Consider the following 15,977-nt stretch of genomic DNA (forward strand, 5'->3'; position numbering starts at 1 on the left):
ATGAGATGAGCCTTTAATCTTAGAGGAAAAAGCAGCTATCTAAAATGCAGGGTAGCAAAATTTCTCCATCCTGTCCTTGAAACATTTAATATTAAATGCTTTCCCAGCATTGAAACAACTCAAATTTCCCAAAGAGCTCAAGATTGACTTAAAATTAATTATCATGCCTTATTCAAGATGCTTTCTCATAGATGAGGGAACAGTGATTATGCAAGTTCCCTGCAAACATATGAACACATTTTCTGGTTTCACAGACCCTACAGCTGTCAAAGTTCCTCATATACATAAGTTGGTACTATATGGTACAGTTAAACAGCAAAGGCTTATAAAAACACAAGGAAACAAGGAGCCTGGCTCACAACAAAACCAGTAATTTTTGCAAGCTGTATTGCTCTGGAATCATAGCTGGCTTTGTCTTCCCTCCCAATTCTCATTTAAGCTTTTACTCTTAATAAAGGCCATGGATATTGCAGCCTACTTTCCTTAGCCAACATTCATTTTGAATAAATAGAGGCTTTGTTTACAAGTTTGAAATACAGAATGAAGGCCTACCCCACACACTTGACAAGCAAGCAATCTGGAATGCAACAGCATAGAGGTCCTCAACTATTAGTGACCTCATGTTTACAAGATACAAGTTTGTCAAGGAGCTGTCAAAGCCGAGTACTGGATATACCACAAATGTATGTATTAGCAGCATGTAAGAGATACTTTCAGTCTACTTGTCAGGTCAGACTGTCTTGCAGCCCAGTAAGCCAAATGTGTTCTGATCAGCATAAAAAGCATCCTGGCCAGCAGGCTGAAGGCAGTGATTCTCACCCTCTCCTGAGACTCCACCTGGAGTACTGAGATCACCTCTGGAGTCCCTAATACACAGCAGACACAGCCGGGAGAAGAGAAGGCTCTGGGGAGACCTTAGAGCAGCCTTTCAGTACCTAAAGGTGGTTTATAAAAGAAGACTTTTTAGCAAGAACTATACTGACAGGACAATGGGCAACTGTTTCATACTAACAGAGGGTAAGTTCAGACTGGACATAAGGAAGAACTTCTTGTTATAGTAAGGGTGCTGAGACACCAAGAAGAGCTTACCCAAAAAAGTTGTGGATTCCCCATCCTTCAGAGCTGGATGAGGCCTTGAGCAGAAAGGGATGGGCTATACTAGATTATCTTTACATGTTCTTTACAACCCAAGCTGTTCATATTGAGACCAGGAACTTCAACAACAGTGCAAAGAATCAGAAAACCATAAACAGCTAAGAGGTTAGATTATCTCCTGGTTTTTTTCATGTTCTTCTAATTACACCGTAAGGTTTAAACATTTTTGTTTTATTTCCTCTGACCATTTCAAAATTCCAGAAGGCATTTGTTATGCAAAAAATATAACTGCAAGACTACCCTTCAAATCTGAAACATTACCATTCAAATCTGAATCAAGCACGCTTCCCTGAAGTATGGAAGGCATCTCACTGCAGTGTTCCAAGTGACAAGTGATCTGCTAGACTAATACCAGCTCAATGTACCAGACAGTTGCAAGTGAAACTCCTAAGTGCACAGGCTGCAGAACTAACAGCCACAATTTTCACAGAAGTGTCACATTTGAACACGTCACCAAAGAGGAGATACCTTTTGAGCTTTTCTTATTGCCCTCACACAACATATGTGCTCAGGGTTTCCTTATCAAAACATTTTGCAATCACATTAGTTATTCTCTGTTCTTTAAAAGGAAAACATCAGTAAAAACAAGCTTAAAGTAGGGCAGAAATCGCCAACAGCCATGGGAGAAGAGCATCAAGGTGACCAACACAGCAGTTCATTCCCTTAATTATTACTTGCACTCAGCACTGCAAAAAGCCCTCCCATCACACTGAGCTAATACCACCTGCAGCACCACTTCTCCAGTTCCACTGTTTTGAATTACAGCTGATCTTAAGCTTAGCTCTCTATTTTCAAAAGCCACTTAGAAGGTGGGAAAATGCAGCCAGTGGAACTGTAGCTGTATGAAGCAGGAACAGCTGTTCTGCAGTCCAACTTGAAGCTAACCTAGCTGTAATGTCATGGCTCAAAGCAGATGGCTGTAAAATCCCCAGCTTTTCCACTCACCATCTTTTACCTCTAGGACACTTGCACTTTATCAGACAAGAAAAGCACCTGGATTCTTGTTTAGCCATCACAAGCTAAACACTTTTCATCTACATAATACCTTTAAAATCCAAAACCCTTTCTTGGAAAGACAAAGAGCCAACATCTCATGGAAGAAAGCAAAAAAATGACTTAGGAAAAGACAAAGAGACTGGTTTTCTTCAGCAAGTAACAGTTTGGAAGTGGCAAATTAAAGTAACAGTTCTGGCTTCATGGGAAACACCTATGTAAACACAAGCTGCAGATAGTACCAGAAAAGTCATTTTTTGAAGACTCTGTGAGTGAACCACGTTTCTGTAATACTTTTGAAAACAAAGACTGCTATTACACCAAAATTAAAAGAAAACAATACCACAATGTTCAGTATTTCAGCTAAGTTTAAGTCCAAAAGACACCTTTGTAAATCTACAAAGTCCATACTTTTATTCACACACTCAAGACAGTTCCATTGCCACCAAGTAAGTGCCAAACCTGATTTAGAGTACTACACAGACAATCCTAACACCAAAGAACCCTGGCAATGCCCAAAGACAGAGAAGCACAAAGTAGATCCAGTTTGCCAGACTAACCCAGCTCTTTAAGAGGGATTTCCACAGCCTACATCAGTGCCTACAACAGTGTAACTTAAGACTGAGGATCCAGCAATTGGTTATTAGCTAGAGACCAGTTGTGTGCATGCACATAAAGAAAATTGTAACCCTATCTCCTCTGACTTCAACGATGAAAAAAACCAGGGACAGCGCCCTGCAATTTTTGCAGAGAGAGTTTCCTATCCAAGGAAAATTATTCAGTCTTCAAACCAATAGCTGATGCACAAAAAAAGTTTCAGTTCTTCAAACTGCAATGACCATGCTGCAGATGCATTACACATGACTGTGGACATAGGCACAAATCATTCTAGAAGAGAATATCCCACATAAACCCACTCATTTGGGTTTGAAATGGAGCTGATATCAACCTAACTAAAGCAAGAGCAGGATTTTAACAGCATATTGCCTACCAATTTACAAAATAATGCTCACAGACATACTGAAATCTAAAGCTATTATGAAATGTATTGATTCAGGGCAGGTCTGTTCTGTCCTAACGAGGAAGATTCCACAACTTGGTCTGTGCTCAGCAATTGCTTGTATGATTTTTAATTAAGCAGCATATGTTATCCAGGATGCACATGAGGATGCATTCCTTAAAAATCGACTAATTGCAAACTTCTGAATTTTTTTTTCAGTTTTCAAATGAGTGATACTGGCCAAGCTGCTTCCCACATGCAGCACTGGTGATTAATGAAGACTCTGTATAGCTGGAGTAAAATCCAAGAAAAAATAAGATGAAAATTCATGGTCCCTGCTCACTGTAATTTTTCCACTGAGCAACCTATTACTAGCAAGCATGTTTCAGAAAGCATACATGTACAATAAAACCTGCAGAGATACTGCCTGCTTCACTACCCTAAAAAAAAAAACCTTCCTAAGCAAAGTCAGGCTATGCCAGACAGACATTTCTAGTACATGCTCCTGGTTTTTCTCACTTAAACTGAACTGAAGCAAAAAGACAGACTTAAAAAGAAGTCATTTGCTTGAAACTGAAGATATGCTCATTAGCAAGACGAGAAAGATGAAAACACTAGCTGTTGCCACACTAATGCTTTTATACATGCTGATGTTCTTTTGAAGATGACTGAACCAGCTTAAGGCTCCACTGCAGACTGGCATTCCCTCAGTGTTACTTTCAAAATACAAGAAAAAAAATACTCCTTCAACAGAACAAGAACAGATTTAAAAAAAAAAAAAAATTTAAGCCTAATAAACAGTCATCTCACTACTAGGTGGAAGTCTTCTCACCTAAAACAAATAAAAAGTTAACTGTGCACATAGGTTGACCCCTAGAAGAAGAATCATTAGAAGTTACAGCCAGCATACCTTTTGGGAACGATGATTTGTGCTTGTTATCATTTACAGCATGAAAACCTAGAAATTATTTTGCAAGTAGAGCCAAGGAATGAGAATACAGTATCTCAGAAGCGATCTATCACAAGCACCTAGTCCAACTACCTGATCAGTTCAGGGCTGATGATGTTAAAGTAATTTATTAAGAACACTGTTCAAATGCTTCAGAGACAGGCTTGGGGAATCAATAACCTCTCCAGGAAGCTTGTGACAGTGCTGGGCTGTATGTAAAAAAGTGTCTCCTAATATATAGTTTAAACGTCCCCTGGTGCAGCTGTGAACTATTTCCATGCATCCTATCACTCAATGCCAGGGAGAAGAGCTCAGCAGCCCCCTCTCCCCATTCCCTCCTCAGTAAGCTGAGATATGTCCTCAAATTCTTTTTTTTCTCTGAACTAGGCAAATCCAAAGTCCCTAGCTGCTCCTCATTCCTTCCAGTCCTTAAATCAGCCCTTATTGACCTCCTATGGATGCACTCAAGGACCTTCACATACTTCTCAAATTGTGGGGCCCAGAGCTACACACAACTCTCAAGGTGATGCCAACACCAATACTGAATATTGTGGGATAATCATCTGAATATAGTGGGATAATCACCTTTTTTGACCAGCTGGTTATTCCATGTTTGATGCACCCCAGGATGCAGTTGCCCTCTTGGCTGCCTGGGCAGAAATCTGACTCATACAGAAGGCTGCAAACAACCAGCACCTTCTCTGCAGGGCTGAGCTCCAGCCATTCCTCTCCCCATTTATAGTTGTGCCCAGCAACATTTGTTGGTAATGTGGAAGGCAGTGGAAAGGAAGACATGAAACAAAAAACACACCTGAAAGACTGGTTCACCATCAAGTATTCCAGCAGTCTCAGCTCCAGCATTTTGAACTAAATGACATAATGACATGTCACAAAATCCAAAGCTCTTAAACTGTAAAATGCCCAGTCTCTAAAATGTAGGAAATTACAATACAATGAACAAATAGGCAGGAGGGAAATTCAAGTGTGACAGGCCTAAAAAAAAAAAAAAATCACTACTCATAGCCTACTTATGTCAATCATTGAGAGGTTGCACAAGACAAATCTGGTTTTAGTTTGTCTCACAGGAGCACAGGGATGGAAGAGGACTGACATGAGGCTCACTGCATCTCATGTTTTCCATACTATTTCTACCTTCTCCTACGGTGCTGTCTTCATTTGGGAAATAACAAACTAATACTAATGACAAATAAATAGCTATCCTTTCAACTAATTCAGAAGCTGAGCTTAGCTTAATTTTCCCTTCAAAACTAACCCACAGTAATGTAATAAAACTAATGATATACTACTAATCCTTCTGTATCATGCACCTAAGATAAGTTATCAACTGCTCCCTCCCAGCATACCAACAATTACAGCATTGCAAAGTTTGAGATACAAACAGCATGATTTAAATGTGAAATGTAAACTGAATGCCAGAACCAACCTACATTTGGCCAAAGATGTATTTTAGTAAGACAACTGATCTGCTTTTAAGCCACACAATATATGTAATTACATGGCTGAAAAAATCTAGCACAAATAATATTTAATTACCTTATTTAATAAAGACATTTTAATTTATGTTTCGTATAACTTTTTTTTTTTTTTTTTTTTTTACAAAAGATAAGTAAATTATCTTCAAGAAAGAACACACACCAAGACATTACTAAGTTATTTTCACCATTTATTTGAAGCGCTTGGCTTCCATAACAGCTACAGCACAAGTACCTCAAGTACACAATTTTTGTAACACAATCCAATTTGTTGCAGCATGTTTAGGGCTGGAAGTCAAAGTGCACTGTAAGACATGTTTGAACCAAAATAGAAAGCCATGAATGGGGCTTGGCAGTAGGGGATTCCCCTTCATTCTCACTGCTATTTATAACTTAAGGCAAGTAAGGTCATTTCAAATTTAACACTCTGTTCCCAAATCACCTTTTTCTGCAGAGGAAGAAAAAAGAAATGCAAGGTACAACTATCCCAAACACAGCATTCTAAGGCAACAACCGGAAAGCTTTCTAAGCCAGCAAGACACATTTTAACCATTTCTACAAGAACAGGTCACAATCCACATTTAGAATTCAATATTTGTTTCCTCACAACAAAAATATCAAAGCACACGGTTGATCAAGACTTCTGTCTTCTCTCAGGTAGAATCTGTTCTAACACTGTCACACTAATTTTAGCTTAAAATTATGAATATAAGACTGCTTTTAGTCCTTAAGGCTGAAGAGATGAATCAGTTTGCCAGGCACACTGGAAGTCAGTAAGTCATCTGTCAATAAACTGCCCAATATTTTCCTGTCCCATTACATCAAGTAGGTAGGTATTGCACAACAGCTCATTTACGCTACTTATTCCTGGAAAAACTGAATGGTAGTCTGCAGTGCAGTTAATCACATCAGCCAGATGGTTTGTAGATGCTTCTGTACAATACTATAAATCAGTTTGTTGCACTGGTAGAAGGGTCACAAACTTCACAACCATGATAGCCAGCTTAGAGTTCTGCATTCTGATTGATCACCAGAGGCATGGCACAGGCTTTTAGAACCATATTTATCTGACTGTTTCACACAGAACACTGATCAGAATTCTGTTTTTCAACGTTGGCATGGAAAGTTTCAGGCCTTCTAATAAGCAGCTTTCACAAACTGGTACCAACAGCAAACCACCAACATTCCTTGAAATTAAACAAAAGTTCTTCCAGGCAAAAACATTCCTGAAATTATATTAAGCATTTATGAGACTAATTTCAAAACCTAGCTTAAAAAGCACAGGGAACTAGGAAGATTTACAGTTCTTGAATCAACACCCTCCTGTGGATTTAACACACTCAGAGTCTTTCAAAAACTGTATTTCTAAAACAATGACATTACAGCCATTAACCTAAGCATCTCCAGCTTCACTCTACTTCCTGTATTCACCACCACACAGGTGTTACCTCCACAGCAAGGTTCTCAAACAACTAATGCACACCTAAATCCTACTTCTTAATGGGATTTGACATCAGTATCGCTGCAAGATACACTACCTGTAAAACCATTAATAAAATCCCCATCTTTACACAGAATAAAGTGAATTAAGAAGAAAATAGTATTAATGACAATTATTCAGTATGAATGGTTCAACTCTGTGATGCTGTAACAACTTGGTAATGAGCATTTCTTACAAACATCTGGAATGACATAATTACTGCCAAACTCATCCAACACACCAAACCAAGAACTATCTTTAGTGTTAGCACCAGGCAACCAGAATAGGTGTTCCCCATTAAGAGTGGCTAAGGAAGACCCAAATAAGACTGTCTAAGTGTCTGTCCTCCTAGCTGTCAAACATTCAAAGAAAGAACTGCTTCTTACAACAGTTTACCCTTAGTAACTGGACACCAGAATCTATATTTAAGGCATTCACATGAAGCACTGCAAACCAAATCCAGTTAGAGACGTTTTTCTAAAGCCTTAGTTTTAACAAAATAGAATTAGCTCTTTCCAAGATAGCAACATAGGATACTAATTACAGCAATTTATAGAACAATGAGTGCTTGCTGTGCAGGCAGACACCTTCCAAAGAATGACCTCTCTATTGTCACAGGCTGCACTCCAATATGCAGCTACTAAATATTTCAGTATGCTTACCACAGCAGCAGTTTGGGGGGAAAAAAAATGGCTGAAAACCTGGAGAAGGGAGGCATACTTAAGAACTAAAATCCTACAACCAAAAGCCAAGCAGCTTGTTTTCAAGTTTGGTATAAAGAGTAACAGAGCCTGACTGAGAATGTATCCACTTTTAGCTTAAGCATATATTTTCAGTGCACCAAAAATGGACTGCTCGCATTCCACATGCAAGTCAAGATTAGCAAGGTGTTGCCATTTCCTCTATTTTGCCATTAGAAACAAACAAGAAATGTAAAAACACTAACTTAACAGTTAATCTTAACTTGAACCAAACTTGCAACATATAAAATGCTAAACAGGGCACAACTAGAAAGCAAGCCAGAAGCAAAAAATGTCCCTAGGAGTGCTTCAGCCAAAGTGTCACTAATGGTCAGAAAGCTGGAATAAACAGTAAGTTATGTCACCGCAAGATAATCAGTTACATCACTTTGAGTACAAAAAGATAAACGTATCTCCAGGCAACATGGGTCAAACAGGTTTTTAACCTTTCCTGAATTGCTGACTATGTCAAGACAGAGTATCATTATGTGTATAACCTAGATGAAAAACATTAGGTTTGATTTTTAACATTCACTGTAAAAGATACTAATACCCTCATCAAGGACAAATGGTGTGCTTCCATTTTCAAAAATTACTGAATCTGTCACTGTACAGCAATGTCAAAAAACACTTAAACCAGTGTTTTCAGATTTTTATGCCGTGGATATCCAAACCTGTAACAGAAGGACATGATCGACATATTCTAATCCTGAAACACCATGGTAATTGCAATAGCCTTGTTCACCTACACTGTTTGTGCTTACCCTGCTAGTTAATAAATTTAGAAAAAAAGATGTTGCTACATTTTAATCCATTTTGGGTAATTCCTGTTCAGTAATACTAGAAACACGACCGGATTCTGAGTACCAGCTCTAAGGAAGCAAACCCCCTAGAACAACAAGATTTGGTATGCCATTTGCTGACAGCTACTATTTTAAGTGTAGTCAATCAGCCAGACCTCCAATGGGCAACCTCTGAAAGTCGCCAATTTATATTTATTCCTTTATTTAATAATGCAAAAATTGGAATATATTAGGTTGCCTAAAAAAGTACTTTCGCAACTTAAGAAAAGTCTTAAACACCATTAACACTGATGTGCAAAATCTACTCCCCAGGTTTTTCCAGTATCATCAGAAGGCAGCAGTTCAAATTTATTATTTCCATCAGGCTTGGTGAGTACATGAAAGATTACTGGAGAATGGGATGTGAAAGAATGAATAGAGGGATGCAAGTTTAATAAAACTTCAAACTCAAGCCATACATCAAAATATGCCCCTTCTAAGGCAGTATTTCAAATTAGATTTTCAAATCCAAACCTGACTTGGGCTCAGGAACTTAATTTGCTATGACACAGTTAGTTACTTGCCCATCAAGGTCTCTGCCTTCACCTTTGACACAGCAATTACATGCCTGTAATGCTTCTGAGAAGGGTAAAAACCATATCACTCAGCCAACCCTACATATGCAATGCAAGGAGAAAAACATTGCCCCCAAGCTTTCAAACTCTACTGTTTTGTGGCTGAAGTTCAGCACTTCTATTGTACCATGCATAACCACAATTCTGCCCATACAGCTATCCAGCTCTGATCCACAAAATGACAGAGTCTACATACTGGTTACATGCTGTGTTAAGATAAGTATCCAATGACAGGAGAACCTGGCCTGACACTATCAAGTCCACTTTTCTTTAGAAGACAAAAACAATGCCAGTAACTTATTGAGACAGGGTATGATAAATCATCTTTCCATTAAGAGAATGCTTCAAAAGTAGTTCCAGATTTTAATTCATGTGTAGACACTTCAGCAGTTTCAGCACAAAGATTGGTCCTCGTCTCTGACTTACAATAATCATGTTGAAGCACTCAAAATCAGTACCATCACACCTGACTCTATTTATCCTCAAGAACCCAAATCATCTGAAATTATTATATAGAGGTTTTTTCTTATCATCAACAGTAATTAGGTGGTCTTATTTTGATATGTGAGTTGAAATGTTGTAAGCAGTCAACTGCTAAGGCCACAGGCTATATTGGTGCCCATTTACAGATTCAACACATCATATACATGCTTCTTTTACACACACATTCCTGCAGATGCATTACTCTCATGTATTCAGATTTCCATAGTGCTACCAAGGCTTTGACTCATGCTTCTGTGTATAACTCAAAATTTGTGTTCAGTAGAAGATATCAAGTACATGCAACAGAAAGCACAACTTTACAAGCTCATTAACATTGTCTTCAAATGTAGTAACTGTCACACACCAAGTTTATTTTTTGACGCTTTGTGGAAGCAGTTAAACTACTACTTACAGAGTGCTTTTGGAATAATACATTAAGTGTAAATCATCTCTATAAGCCTTCTCAAAAACCAGAAAATCTTTACTTGAGCAGTCCCATAGCCCCTCTCTCTTATAATTACAGAACTGTGGTTTATGTTTTGTATTGTATGTGGAGTTTCTTACATTGCCTGAAGAAGCCCTTTTCTAAGCTGTGAAGCCTAAACTCACAAGGCCTAGATAAAACCTAGGGCTCTGGAAGGTAAAATACATTTTCCTTAGTTAGTCTTCAGGGCCATGTAAGTCACCACGGAGATCTGAACAACAAATACCTCCCTTCTGCATGTCCAACTTATGTGATGTTAACAACACCTTAAAAAAAACCCACTAAGTAGTGTCAAAGCAACTGCAGACGTATATCAATGAGACAAGAACTTGGAACAGTAACGCAGAAGATGAAGCCACTCAGTTCATTGTGAGAAGGTGTGAAATTAACACACCCTTCAGAGAGCTCTAGAAGTGCACAAACCTCTTCTTGTCTGTAGTTTATGTAGGACTGAACAGAAGTTTCTATGTATTTGTAATCATTAAACAGCAAGTAACTAAAGAAGGACAACATTTTCACGGAAAATGAGAGCATGTGTGGGAAAACAAGATATATTTTTTTCCTGATTCAAGGATTTCAAAACTGAGTTATTGGGAAGTTCCTTTTCTCCACCACCTGGTAAGCATTGCCTTTTGCCTATATATTATTTTCTCTCAAATAACCAACACTGCTCCTTTATTCAGCTGCAAGGAGCTAACAGCTACTGCAAAACCTGTCCCAAAACAAGCCAAGAGCAGACATTTCGAAACCACCAGCCACGAGTATAAACAAAATGAAATTAAGGTTTATTTTACTGCAACACCCTGTAGACTTTTCAAAAAAAAAGCTCAGAAGAGTTTAACAAATCAGCTTATTTCTTCCAGCTCAAAACTCCCACTCTTCTAAAAGAAAACACTTGTTTCAAGTGCTTTGGTTGTTTATTCACTCCACTTGGAAGATACTACAACATACCATTCATTTGTAGTAAACATGTGGGCTGGAGAACCTTAAGCACATTTGGTCTTCGGTTCTCTTCAGTAGAGAGAGCAGCCACTATCTGCTGTGCATTGGACAAATTAATTTCAAGCTTCTTGTAATAGAGAAGTCATCCTTGACAAAGCAGATATTATCATCAAAACCCTCCCTAAGGGTATGCTCTTTACACAGAGGTTAGTCTTTAGAGGACCATACCCATTTGTGTATTTCACTGCAAAAGAGATGGGAAGTTTTTCTCTTCTGCGTGCCAAACAAGCCTTTCACCTGGTAGCTGAATACTATCAACAAGTGCCATAACCTCTACATAACTACTCAAGAAGAAAAAAAAAACAAACAAAAAACCAAAAAAACACAACCGCATCAGAAATGTTCTGCTACCTAACACTCACAACTGTTCTTACAGATCTGTTTCTATAAAGAGATGGCTGCTTTCTATATCTGATCACAACACAATGACTATTTCACAGGTACTAACACCACTTTGGTTTAAAAGACTGAAGGTACACTTTAAGCAAGAAGTTTTAAATTACTCTATAGTCCAACAGAAAAAAAAATAATTAGTCAATACCACACTACTGCAAATCTTTAGTCTTCACAAAGCTGTAATAACAATTAAAAAAAAAAAAAATGCTTTCCTCATTCTTTTTCTGTCTTCATTCTACATTTTGCCTTTGGTTTTAAGAAGTGCCTTGTAAACAATTCTCAAAAGTAACTGCCTGCTTTATCTTCCCTTTTTACCCAAAGGGCTGTTATCTGCAATCCCACGTTGCTTTGGCATCTTCTTCGGGTGCTAAAGTTGTATTTCATTTCTTATAACTGACATGACACCTACAGAAGGCTGAGCTGTACCTCCAGAGATACACTTATTGGGTGGGTACCAAGACAGTCCTGGTGCCTGATAGCAGATGTTTAGCAGGTAATTGAAAGTCATCTTTAAGGGAAGACGCTGTAGCCTCAGGCAGGATGAGAACTACAATTGTATTGGCTGCTAATCAAATTGAATAAGAAATGCCATGTCTGTGACTTAGAAGTCACAGACAGAACAAAACAAAAACAACAAAACACACACACACACACACACACACACACACAAAAACCCATCACCAACCAACCAAACTTGAATCACCCAAGAATGCTTATTTCCAGAAGTTTAACTGGCATGACCTAAGGCCACAATTCACAAATGTGTCCTCATAAAATTTTGTGTGCTGTCACAACACACATGGGTAACATTACTAAATACCCTATCTTAAAGGACAAGAATGTGAGCCAAGTGAAGACAAGGAATTCAAACCAGACAAATGTTTTAGAGCCCTCTACAGTTGCAGTCTTGCTCAAATTACATCTGCCCCTGAAGACTCTGAAGTGTGTCAGATAGACAGACACCATGGCAGATTTAGCTCTTGCTTGAAAATCCATGTACATCAGCTATCTCCTAGCCCTAGTACAAGCTCCTTGTCAGATACACTATGAGATAAAATGAAGAAACAAATCAGATCTGAAAAAAAAATTATGAAGGTGACTATTTTGACTATTTAAAATATGGACTTATATCTCCTTTCACTAATGACGAACCTCACCTAAAATGTACACTGTGCCTTGAAATATTAGCTAATGACAGTATGAAGCCATCATGATTAGCAAAGCACCCAGAATGTGAGGACAAATCTTGAAATTTTCTTCAGCACTGGTTTCCAGTCATGTGGTACTCCATGCAGTACTTCACAACAGAAAAAACCAAAAAAGTTAACTGAGCTTTATAAATTTTCTGAGGCCTCTTGTAAAGGTTCCTTACTTAACTGCAAAAGACAAAAAGCCCTATACCATTGGGGAAGCAAGACCATTGCAGCCGTGCTCCTGCAGTAAAAAATGGCTGAAATAACACTGGGAAAGCAATATGGCATTCCTTTGTCAGCAAATACTGCTGGAATATGCATAGCTGAAGACTTAAAGGAACAAGAATTAGAACAAATTATGCAGTGTGGGAAGTTTGCTATACTGTTGGCTGAAAGCATAGATATTTCTCACCTTTCAGCTTATCATATATGCTATGTTGCTTCAGTGATGAAATACACTGCAAACTACTTTTTGTGAGCCACTATAAGGAAGATGTACCAGAAAGAAGACCCAGAATATTGTAAACAGTATATTACTTCCTTAATAAAAACAATGTTTTATAGAAAAATTGCAACAAGTGATCACTAATGGAGTGGCTGCTTTAACTGGAATAAGAGAAAAAAAGGATTCCAGCGTAAAGGTTACAGATAAAAACCACATGAAATTATTTCACTGTGTCATTCAAAGGCAAGGATTTTTAAGTGCACCAAGTACACTGTCTGATGCCTGTACATCCTCAGCTGCAGTACTTAACTCTTCCAAACTGTACTTTTAACATCACAACAGAGGGATCTCATTTCCCAAAGGCTTTTGTTTTCTAAATTTAAATTGGACCTTTATCTCTTCCTCCTTATAACAGTCCCTTTAGTGATGCTCTCACCCAGTAGATGTGGCACTGGTTCCTTCTGCATTCCTGCTGTTCAGTACTGGCTCCCACTTGATCCTTTCCCCAAATAGTTCAGATACCTCCTTGACAACAGGAGATCTTTCCTTGTACAGCAACAAAAAATCAATCTAAACATCTCTTATGCAAAAATTGGAAAATCACAAGGAAAATTTTAAAAACTTGCAGACTACAAGAAACTGTAGTATTCAAGTTTGGCTTCCTGATCTCATTTATTCATATACTCATTTGTAGCTCCACTGCTAAATTTAAACACTGTCCTGGTATTTCAACCTTTTGATTGTGTCTAAGCATTATGTGCTTGAGTCCTACAACACTAACACATTGCAGCTACAATCCCTCCCATTAGATTACCATAGCTCTTTTCTTCAACAGGGATTATTTCTGTCAGACGTTCATTGCCTGCCTGTGCCACTTCCATTCTCTCTACCAAGTGCCACCTTGCTCTTTCCCACTACACAGCATTTGGTACACTTATACTGAACAAAGCTAAAAACTACTTGCCATACATGCCTTTAAGACTAGTTAGTGTTTCCATCTATACCAGTTAAAGGCTGATTTTCACTCTCAGTAAGTTTTTGAAACTGGCTTATAATCACATATTTGTGATCTATACCTGAACTTGAAATCTCTCATTCCAGAAAAAGCCCAACTTTCCCACTAGTACATATCACCATGGTAAATAAACCATAGAAACTAGATAAAATAAAGGGTTATTTACTATATTACAGGCATCAACTTCCAAGAAAGGAGACATTACTATATGAAAATAAACAAGAATATTACACAACTTTGAAGGCCTTTCTAAATTGAAGACAATCCTACTGTTTACAAGGATCTCACACGAAACACTTCAGCAATACACAGAACACTTTGATATATTATAGTAACATATCTCTTCATGGCAGGTGACAAATGCAAATTGTTATTCAACTTGAAAAAATAAACAGCCCATATAGTACCACTGATTCTTTATCACCTCAATTGTTATTTGCTGTGATTAAGAAAAATAACAGCCTCCTGCTCATTCCTGGGTTACATGTCACTTTTTCATGGAAACAAGAAAACTCAACCTTACAAAGATTGCCTGATAGGAAGACACAAGGTTCATTTACAATTCACTTCAGTTCACACTTTCTTCCTGCTGCCCAAACACAGAAAGATGAGCTACTTACTGAGAATGCAAGGAAGGCAGTTTCAAGTGCCAGCCTGACACATCTTGGCAGAAATTCAACTGGTGCTGCCAAGTAAAGGGACTACAAGTAAGAAGTCAGCACCGTAGTACTGTAAAGATATTTTAAGACAAGACTTATTGTTGTGTGGTCACCCTCACCTTCTGAAGTCAGTGTGTTTTCAAGCTTTATGAGGATGCCTGGGTAAAACTGCACTGGAGCTTTGAGAATTGAGGGGGTGGATCTCTACGGATGGAATCCCAGCTTGCAACTGGAAGTGGAAAATATCAAAATGTTATCACAATCACTTCAAGTTAGCAGGCTAATTCTAATTCATTTCCAAGATAAGCATGTGTACATACAACACACCCAGGGAAATGGTTCTCTGACACTACTGTGAAATGGGTTTTCAGCTACATTATCAGGGACAGAAACAAAAAAAAAAATTCAGTGTTCAGTTACAACTCTGGCATGAAAACTAACCACAGGCTCCTCTCCACCTTCTCATCACCAAGAGTATTAGTCGCACTCAAGAGGCAGATCTTCACTGCACCCAGAGACAGAAAGCCACAATTATCTAACCATTGATCAGACCCAGGACTGCAGCACCCTCGCAATCAGCCCAGCACTTATGCATCTAAATAACTTGGACTACCTTCAAAGCAGTCAGACATTCCTTTTGAAGAGGAAGGGATTGTTTAATCACAACAATAAAATTAAGTCATAAAAAAAGTTTAAAACACAACATAATGTCCATAATGATAACAGAGCTGCAAAGCTTAACATAGCCTCTGGAACTTAGAAGACAGACTACTTGGAAAAAATCTCTGCTTTATCATCTGCCTCACCCTCACATGCAGTTCTTCAGATCAGTTTAATTTATACGTGAATAACAGTGTGTGGTCAAAAGCAGAACCAAAACCATCATTCCCCTTCAGGTACCAACAGACAGGACTAACCAGAAACTACAACTTCTAACTATATACCAGTAACATTTGTCCCAGCTGACATACTCAAATACAAAAGTAAACAAGCAAAACTTAACATGCAAAATACTGCCTATTAAGACAACCTCCCCCCATTTGCAGTAACATCCAACCATTTTGTTTGCTGTT

At 38.3% G+C, this 15,977-nt stretch overlaps 1 protein-coding gene across 6 annotated transcripts in view; it reads right to left on the bottom strand.

Moving 5' to 3' along the window:
- The window catches only part of TLN2 (talin 2), a 152,408-nt gene that overhangs the window by 132,574 nt on the left and 3,857 nt on the right, over positions 1–15,977 (bottom strand). For 2 of the 6 annotated variants that reach the window (XM_071754902.1, XM_071754901.1), the window contains exon 2: positions 15,024–15,133. The exons of the other annotated variants lie outside the window; for them this stretch is intronic. The gene's annotated coding sequence lies outside the window, so the exon portion shown is untranslated. The remainder of the gene's footprint in view (positions 1–15,023; positions 15,134–15,977) is intronic. 6 annotated transcript variants of the gene reach the window in all.

This window comes from Heliangelus exortis, chromosome 11 (assembly GCF_036169615.1).
Source record: "Heliangelus exortis chromosome 11, bHelExo1.hap1, whole genome shotgun sequence".
Classification (NCBI taxonomy): Eukaryota; Metazoa; Chordata; class Aves; order Apodiformes; family Trochilidae; genus Heliangelus; species Heliangelus exortis.